This window comes from Ambystoma mexicanum, chromosome 4p, assembly GCF_040938575.1.
Source record: "Ambystoma mexicanum isolate Mex_15411 chromosome 4p, UKY_AmexF1_1, whole genome shotgun sequence".
Taxonomy (NCBI): domain Eukaryota; kingdom Metazoa; phylum Chordata; class Amphibia; order Caudata; family Ambystomatidae; genus Ambystoma; species Ambystoma mexicanum.
This window is the reverse complement of record NC_090927.1, coordinates 586,458,054-586,467,371: the sequence shown is the minus strand read 5'-3', so window position 1 is coordinate 586,467,371 and position 9,318 is coordinate 586,458,054. Positions and strand designations below refer to the sequence as shown.

Sequence of the window (9,318 nt, the reverse complement as noted above, 5' to 3'; positions counted from 1 at the left end):
GGATTGGTCAGTTCAGTCGATGTCTCAGGTGGGGTGGCATCTCTTCATCCGGGTTGGTCATTTGGTTAGCGGGAGGATTGACGTCAGTCATCTGCGCTGCGCATGGGTGAAAGTCAGGTCGCTGAGAGGCAGGGTGGTTACTAACTAAGCTAACATAATATATTCTCAAGAAATGCATGCACTAAATAATAATTGTTCAAAGACCTTCAATAGTTTATCATGTCTCTATAAAAGTCACACATATATCTATACTATCAATAACATTGGATTATACAAGTCTTAGTTTAAGGGTCTTGACTTCTATAATATACCGGTTGAAGTTAAGGTCCGTACTCATAAGAATCTCTGGTATGTGGCATTTGTTAGTAGTAGGCAATGATGTACTGCAGCAGGGGTCTAATGTCAGTTGGGGATCTGCTGGGTGGGCATCATGGCATGGTCAGTGGTCTGGCACAAGAAAGGAATATCTTGCAGGGACACAGGGTCACAATGGCAGTAAGTTTCCACTGGCGAGGGTGCGGGAGGGGCAATGACACGTTTGTGGAGATGGACGAGCTATGTGCTTAGCTCATGCTGGTTCACATGCAGGACAGTGATCTCAGAGGAAGAGCGATGTGTTACATTTATTATGTGTTGCAAGCATCTCCTGCTTCAGCGTGAGAATGGGCCCGCAGAGTTTTCCAGTCAGAGTGAGAACGAGGATGGGGGCCTTGTGCCCTGCGCCCCTGGCCGTGCTGTTGCGAGAAAAGGGAAGAGAAACGTTTTTGTACTATTGCAGTGAGGCCTAGTCACCAAGATGGAGTCGAAAGGGGGTACAAAAATGGATGCCCCGTGTCCTGCTCAGTGGTCCCATCTACGCGAAAGTCAACCATAAGGGCAAGGGGCAAACCCACTACTGGAGGCACTTGGTCCGAGTTTTGTGCTTAGAAGTAGAGGACACGAGGGGCCTGATGGCCCCTCGCTCCCACACAAAAGCAAGCAAGGGAATAAGAAGGGAGGAATCACAAGAGCCAGAGACCACAGGAAGCGACTATCCAGTGAACCAACAGGATGGAAGGGAGGGAGCAGAAAGAATGAAGAAAACAAGGGACCACAGAAAGCGACTATTGGCAAGGAAGTTGGCAGAGTGGGAGATGGGAGAAGGTGGCAAGCACAACAAGGGTGTAGATGCACTGTGAAAGGGCTTGAATGGTGTTTAAAGAAGGTGGTGGTGGAGGCAAAGCTTTCTTCCTGATTGCCCCAGCAATAGCAGGATGCTGTGCCCTCTGCTTGTTCGCCGAGTACTCACACCCCCATGACTGCAAGATGGTGTCACCAAGGGTGCGCGGGCACTGCAAAGCACCTGTACCAGTGCACGGGTACCATGGACCGTGTAGCCAATGGTGTCATCAATCAAAAAGACACCAGACCGCAGGTAAGAGCCGCTTCCTGTGCCTTGCTTGGTTTGCCCCACTTAGTTCACATTTCACAGTACATTCCTTACCCTTGACAGTCCACTGGCAAGCTAAAGTAATACCGATGTCATTGATGTGGAGGATGTCTGCATTTTGACCTGAAATTTGACAAGGTACTACTGCGCCAGTTGTGTTGCCTCTGCAAGGGCAAGGACAGGTGCAGAGGCATTCATCTCTTCTACCCTCTGAGCCATCTGCTGGTGGACCACCTTCTGGAGGAGACAGAGGTGGTCCACCAGATGCACCACCACCATCTGCTGTACTACCATCTGGACCCTTATTTCAACCTTCATCTTAAACTCCAATGTAGAGCATCATTCTTTAGAAAGGTTGGCAGTGAGAAGCTATAAGGTCCTCCACAAGTCCAAAGATATAATATTAGCTAAAGCTAGGGCCACAAAACCAACTCTGCAGACACCTTGCTAGCTCCTTCAACTACCTCTTTGCCAAAAACTCCCTTCACAGTCCCCTTCCTCGGTCCTGCATCCTCAAGCTCCTCTTATTTCTAATCCTGTTGTGGCAGTGGCAAAGCCTGTTTTCTCATCCCTACCTCTGCCCTTCCTTCTGAGACATTCCCCCAATTACTCTTCCTATTCAGGTAATATCTGCTGTGGCTGTGGCTGTGGCTGTGGCTCACTGGGACCTGTTACCAAAAGGGAAACAGGCACACCATTCTCCTACAAGATATGGTGGCAATTAAAATTGTTGCCCTCAGCTATGTAACCTATTCTTCTTCCTCACCACTCCTCTCAGTTCTACACCAGTCCTAGTTTCATCATTTCAATTTATTTCTAAGGAGTGTAGAAAAGTGCCCTGTCTGGCTATGGGGACTTCTAATAGGGTGATTCAAGGGATCTAGTACCTGTTGTAATGAATCTGGTGCAGTCATCACTGATTCCCCTCTGTTGGCCTCCTCCCATGTGTCCAGGGGACAGTAGCTGCTACCTGATCCTGACCCAGGGGGGTGACTATACTAGGGAGGATCACATAGGTGGAGACAATTACTGGGGAGAGGTATTCCTCCCACTCCTCTGAATGACACCATCTAATACTTAAGTCTTTAATGGCTTATTGCCACCTAACAGTTGGCTCCTAAATAAAACGTAGAAAACCTTGTCTTTGAATCCCTCTAGTCAAACTCCTATCTATGACTCAGCCATTCACAATTCATGTAAAATCTTCTGTTTTTAATATGGCTTTTCTTTTTGTGAGACTTTTGAACAACATCCAAGAAGCCAAATAACAGCTGTGGACTTCAATTCCCATAAAACGACAAGTACTGTGACGGGGAACAGGAGGAAGGAGTCTATGCAGATCAATAGAAGCCTGAAGCCTAAGGTCCATGCTAGTTGTTATACCGGGCCTAAGGTGCACAGGATATTTAAACATGGCAGAGTTAATGAAAGATAGAACTGTGCAGGAGAAGCAGCAAGGAAGATGACGCCCGAAGCCTGGCAGCGGCTTGACAACGTGAGGCTCACTTATCGGCATGGCCAGAGAGGAAGGGAGATGAAGCGGTCACACATGAGGGACCACACAAGGACTGGGAGCCGCAGAGGAGCTCCTGGAGTTGTGTTTGTGCTGTGAGGCAGCATACTCCAGTCCAGGCTGCAGAGGGAAGCTGGGTAGTGATTGCGGACCTGCAGGAAATGCTAGGGGAACGTCCACCTCATGTGGGAAGCTGATCCAGCAAAGAGGCTTCACCACAGAAGTGCACCAACACTTGGGGGCACTGTGAGTGACCGGTGAGTCGGGGCATACTGATGTGCATATGAACTAATGACTGAATGTTACGAGGTTGCGAATACAGACAATATACCAAACTGGTTAAATGCAGATAAAGTCCAATCCTATTTCAAATATCTGACAAGCAGAAATACCAGGCACCTGAAGTTGTATAAAGTTTAGACATTGTGGGAAGATACCTGGCAAGGGAGTATAGCAGGGAATCTGATAAGCTCACAAAAAAGTCCTGGCAAGCAGAAATCCCAACCACCTGTAGTTGCATAGGAATTGTGTATATATAATAATTCAGACATTGTGGGAAGATACTGGAAGACACCTCGCAGGGGAGTATAACAGGCAATCTGAAAAGCCCGTAGAAGGATTCCTGACAGGGCAGTATTCCAGGCAATACGTAAAAGCTACAAAATGACCTAAAGAAAGACTGTCATGGAATGTATTGTTTGACCAAGTTAAAGAAAAGTTGTTATGGAAATTATTGCTTGATCAAGGTGAAGAGAGACTGTCTTAGAATATATTGTTTGACCAAGTCAAAGGAATTCATTATTTGAACAAGAACTTTGTCCAGTAAAAATACACAAACAGAATTGTTGGATAAAGAGACACTGTTGGCATCCTACTTAAATGTTCAGGGGACGGGAACCCAGCTCTGGATCCAAGGATATTTCCTTGGAAGTGGTTTTTGTTGGAGTCATTCTTTTATGTTGATTTGAACTCTTTTTGCTCATATCAAGTCAAAGCCATTTCCTTGCACCTTTTGATGTTTTGTTTTTGATGGTGTGAAGGACATCTTACAACGTTTGGACATAAGAACAGCTTTTTAGTTACTGACTACTTGGCCCTGACAGATCCTTAATTTTTAGCTTTGAGGTAGGGAAGTCCCTCTGCAGAATAGGGATAGAGAGGCATTTTTCCAACCCATTTTTTTATGGATGTGGCTCAATTGATATAAATTGGGGGACCCTTAAGTATGAGAAACTTAGTAAGCAATACTCCGACACAACAATTCCCAGTGAGCAATCTATATGATTTGACTTATGCAGTAGAGAACTGATACAAACTGTGGACTGAATTTTAATACCAACCAATGTAGTCCTCATTCCCCCTTCTGGAAGCTACATTAGACTTGCCTCTAAATTAGGTCTAGCTTGGCGACATGGCCTAGACGTGTTAGCAGATTTTATTGACCCTGACTACAGAGTAGATGTAAAGATACTTATGCAAGTTATCGGCAAAGAGGCCTATCAAATTAGAGTGGGGGAAGTAAACCCCAAGAGGTTTAGGCTTCTAGAGAAACTGAAAGAGGAACAAGGGGATTTGGACAAGCAGACCTGGAACCTCATGTTTCCCCAGAGGCAGTTTTAATACCTCTGATGGAGCAAGAACTCAAAGTAATACCTGATTTAGCCTTTGCCCAAAGAAATGAAACCTTTCTTGTCAAACCTTTTGTCATGCATTGTTAGAAGAGGAGGGGAGGAAGAGCGGTGGACCATTTTTTTTCTTGAAGACCGATCTGTTGTATGGGATAGATTACAGGCCTGACGGTACCCCAAAGATCACAAATTGTAGTGCGTGAAAGCCATGAGAGGATTGTGCTGGAGATCGCACACTCTCACCTGACAGGCGAACATTTGAGGACAGCCAAAACCCAGGTGCAGATCCTTAACTGATTCTATTGGCCCGGGGTATATGCCAATGTAAATAACTTTGTAGACACGTATTCCCTTTGTCAGAAAACCAGTATCCAAATGCCCCTTCTAGCTCTCTTACAACCCTTACCCATCATAGGAATACCATTTTCATGCATAGGTATGGATATAGTTGGATCTCCAGAACCATCAAAATTGGGTAACCGATACATATTGCTAATTTTGGACAATGCAACTCATTCCCCTAAGGCATTTCCTTTATGTAATAACACAATTGAACACATTCTCAAGCATTTCATTTCATGTTTCTTTGAGAGTTGGTTTCTTCAAGGAGATTTTGACAGATCAAGGATCTACCTTTATGAGCAAACTCATGTGAGAGGTAAGGGAAATTCCTCAGATGAAAACCTTGTGTACGTCTATATACCACTCTCAAACTGATGGTTTAGTTGAAAGCTTTAATAAGAACCTAAAACATATATTGAAGAAACTAGTTGAAGTAGATGAGAAGAATTGTGATGTTTCGAAACCCTGGGCTCCTTTTGCCACTAGGAAAACACCACAGGCATCCACAGGATTTCCCCCATTTGAACTTTTATATGGGAAAGAACCATGAGACATCTTGGCTATGTTAAGTGAGACCTGGGAAGAATAGGAAACGCTACTTTACTGCTCTCCCAAATTACCCAGCAATTAAAAGAACATTTGACGACAGTTAGATCCATATGGATAAATATCAAGATCATCAAAATACCTATCATGATAACAAAAAGCTGTATTAAGGTCCTTTTCTAATGGACAAAAAGTCTTAGTTCTTCACCCTTCATCCAAAAACAAAATGTTGTCTAGGTGGCATGGTCCCTATTGAATAATAGACCAGGCAGGTCCTTATGATTATGTGGTCTCTCAACCTGATAGAAAAGTTAAGACTCATACCTATCACATGAATCTTCTTAAGCAATGGAACAAAAATCCTGTTGAAGACACTACCATAATCTTAACTAGTCTATTATATGAAGAAACCAGTCAGAATACTTCAGTTCCCGCCGATATAGCTCAGAATCAAAAGGAGGATCTAATGGACCTTTTAGAACAGCTCCCTGATGCATTCAGAGAAGAACCTGGTAGAGCAAAAGTGATATATCATTATATCCGCATCCCTCTGGGAACAGTAGTCCATCTGAAGCCATACCGGATACCTGAGACTAGGAAAGCCATCATTAAAAAGGAGTGTGTGTGTATCACCAGCTCTACTCGCTATGCCCAAAATGATTAGCACAGTCCTTAGTCTCCAGGACTAGCTGTCATGCGGGGTCTTTCTCCTGACATTCATCTCACCGGCCCTCTGTGAGGAGTACTGGGAGGTCTTCCAGGGAAGGAAGGAGAAGGCACCATACAGCACAATTGACATGGAGACCCAGAGGGAGTCAAGGGAGAAACGGGTAACGGTGGAGATGATTAACCCTCACGTCTCGGAGTCGGACATCAGCGCCCTGCTGAAGAGGTACGACACCATAAAGGATGGGCCAACCAAGATCAGAGATGACAAGTTGAAACACCTCATGGAGGGCAATCCTGGAGCTGCACTGGAGCGTTGAAGGTCAGGATGGCCTAAGACACCTTCCAGCTGTCTTCTACATATGAAAAGACGAAGGGAGGATCAGGTACCCAGGCCAACCCTTCACCTGCAGGAAGTGCAATGGCAAAGGGCACAGTGGGAAGACATGCCCCTGTCATTTTACTGGAAATACAGAGGGACAGGGCATGAGGCCCACAAGTGTAGGGGCCAGAAGACATGCAACTTCTGTGGTGCATCAGGCCACACCTGCTACAGCTGCCCATCCTCAACAAGATCCTACAGCAGGGTGGTAGCTGGGGGAGTCAAGGGTCCACAGCCAGCCCGCTGGATTATCACTGAGCAGGGAGAAAGGAAGCTTGCAGCTCTGGTGACAGGGATCAGAGATGAAAGACCCAGGTGCTGTAGAATCCAGTACAGCAAGAGCCCATCCAGGAGCACCCTGGACAGGCAGACCCAGAGGCGACTAACGCCACAACCCCAGAAAGATCCACCCCTGATGTGGAGGCACCCGAGGCAGATGGGAAAGAGGCAAAGCAGAAGCTCTGAGTCAGCGGGGGAGCTGCCGAGCAGCGATCTTGCCTGCAAACCCTTTCGGGGCATTGCTTCTAGGCCTTTTGGCTAACATCAAGTGTAGTATCTGTTCTTATCAGTTTAATATCTGATATACGTCCTCTATCTGGGGACCATATATTAAATTGATTTTTGGAACAGGGAGATGGAATGGGAGCTTGCTCTATCCTCTCAATGCATCAACCCGGTATTGCAGTACCTCCAGGACTGGTGCACTTCCCCACTCGCGGAAAACAATGGTGTGAAAAAGAAAGACTTGAGCAATTTTTGAAAAAGAAGAGCATTTTGCGATACAGACACCAAAATATATATTTATGCAAATCATTTTTTTTCTCCTTTTTCACTCAGATATCATGTTTATCCTTCTGTGTCTTGGAAGAAGTTGTTGGAAGGAAAAAATGCCTGCTGTATTGCTTGTTGGCCTCACAACAACAGAGGATGAGACGGGGGACACTGTCCTTGACTTGCCTCGCTCCTGCCGGCCACGAATGGCTAAGCCTTATCTAATGGGGGTTCAGATTTTGGTAAAGAATGTGCACCTATGTCCGAACGATTCAAAAAGAGAGGGTACTCTGTTGCTATGATCAATAAGGTACAGGACAATATTATGAAGATTAATAGGTCAGATATAACATGCACACCCAAGTTCAAGGCACAAAAATCACGAAGTGACAAAGACAGAATTAATATTCTTACACACTATTCCAAAGACTCACAGAGACTGTACAAATCATGAAGTAACATTGGCATTTACTACATATGGTCAAGGATCTAGCAGCCCATATTGACAGTAACCCCCAATTTGCATACACAAGGGCTACTACCCTTGTGTCCATCATTTATGGACACAAGCATAGCAGAGACAGGGTCAGATTGGTTAAAACCAAACGGATTCCACAAATGTGGAACATGCAGCATGTGTAAACATGCACACAAAGACTGCACAAAACACAGATACATAGAAGATTCAATGATCCAAATTAAAGAATTAATTAACTGTAGAACCACTAATGTAGTTTATGTCATTATCTGCATTTGCAATAAATGATATACTGGGAGCACTATTTGACAGCCCTGCAAAACTATAAGAGAACATCTATCGAATCTTGGGATCCAAGACCCGAAACTACCATTGGCATTGCGCTGGCAGGAATGCCATCAATTGCATGATAAAAAAGACCTAAGATTCATAGGTTTGATGAAAGAGAAATGCAACAAACGTGGGGTGACCTCACATTAAAACTATGCCAAATGGAATCAAGATGTATCTGTCTGCTGAGATGTACAACAGACGCCTTAAACAAGGAATATCAGATGAAGGTCTTTTTATGAGACAAATTGCACTGGAATAGCAAAGCATTGAAAAAATCATGTTGAACGTGCATGTTTTAGCTCTGTCGCCAATATGTCTGACACAAAGAATACTCCACTGACAACCGTGCCTCACCTTGACATTCACTTTGAAATGCCATTATTATAGCTCACCAGAATGGTATGCTTAGTCATTACTGCATATAGTTGATGTATTAGCGTTGCAACATACAATCTATACTTACTAATCTCGCAAATGGACTATACGACAACATGAGAATTCAGAAAGCATCTACTATTAGCAATTTGTGTGTTAATATCTATACATTTGTCTTGGAAATTTTAAATATGTAATGTTAAAATGCATGCCATTAGATTAAGGGACTAGAATAACCATGTGACTTTTGTGCATTGACCAGTACTGCATCCACAAACTATAAGGGTTATTACAAACCCACATGCTAATATTGGCCCCACTGTCTATAAATTCATAAATACGTGATGTTTTGATGTGTGAAAAACAAGAAAATGTGTTCTATATTATCTGAATGATCCCTATTTAATGTGTATATTTGTGCACTCACAATCTTCTTCCACAAGTTTTTAAGAATGGAAATTGCAATCATGTTAAGATCCAGCTTGCCTGGGCCACAATTCCCAATTCGCACATCGTACTTGAAGCGGGTGGCGTAATCACATAATGTGAACGTCATTCTGCTATATAATAATAATAGTAAAGGTGGCTACAATGCGAAAGCATGCAGAACGCGTGGGTAATTACGAACAGGACATCCTCATGGCAACAGCCGTTTTTTGGGCTTGAAATGAATATGGCTCCAAATGGATGCAACTCTTACTAGTTACTCTGTATTCACTTACATAGCTAATGGGCTAGTTCAATTATTGCAGGACTTTAGACTTTGCCCCCTTTTCGTTAGCAATATTATATTCTGAGGTCCATTTTAGACATTTTTTGGGGCAATTGACCTGCAGCTAGATAAATATTCAGGAG

The 9,318-nt window shown here is 44.0% G+C and overlaps 1 non-coding gene across 1 annotated transcript; it reads left to right on the top strand.

The window, feature by feature from the left end:
• The first annotated feature begins 7,023 nt into the window (after nt 1-7,023).
• LOC138460349 (U2 spliceosomal RNA) lies at nt 7,024-7,216 on the top strand. The gene has a single exon (XR_011263117.1). It is a non-coding gene; the product is annotated as a U2 spliceosomal RNA (small nuclear RNA).
• The last annotated feature ends 2,102 nt before the right edge of the window (nt 7,217-9,318 follow it).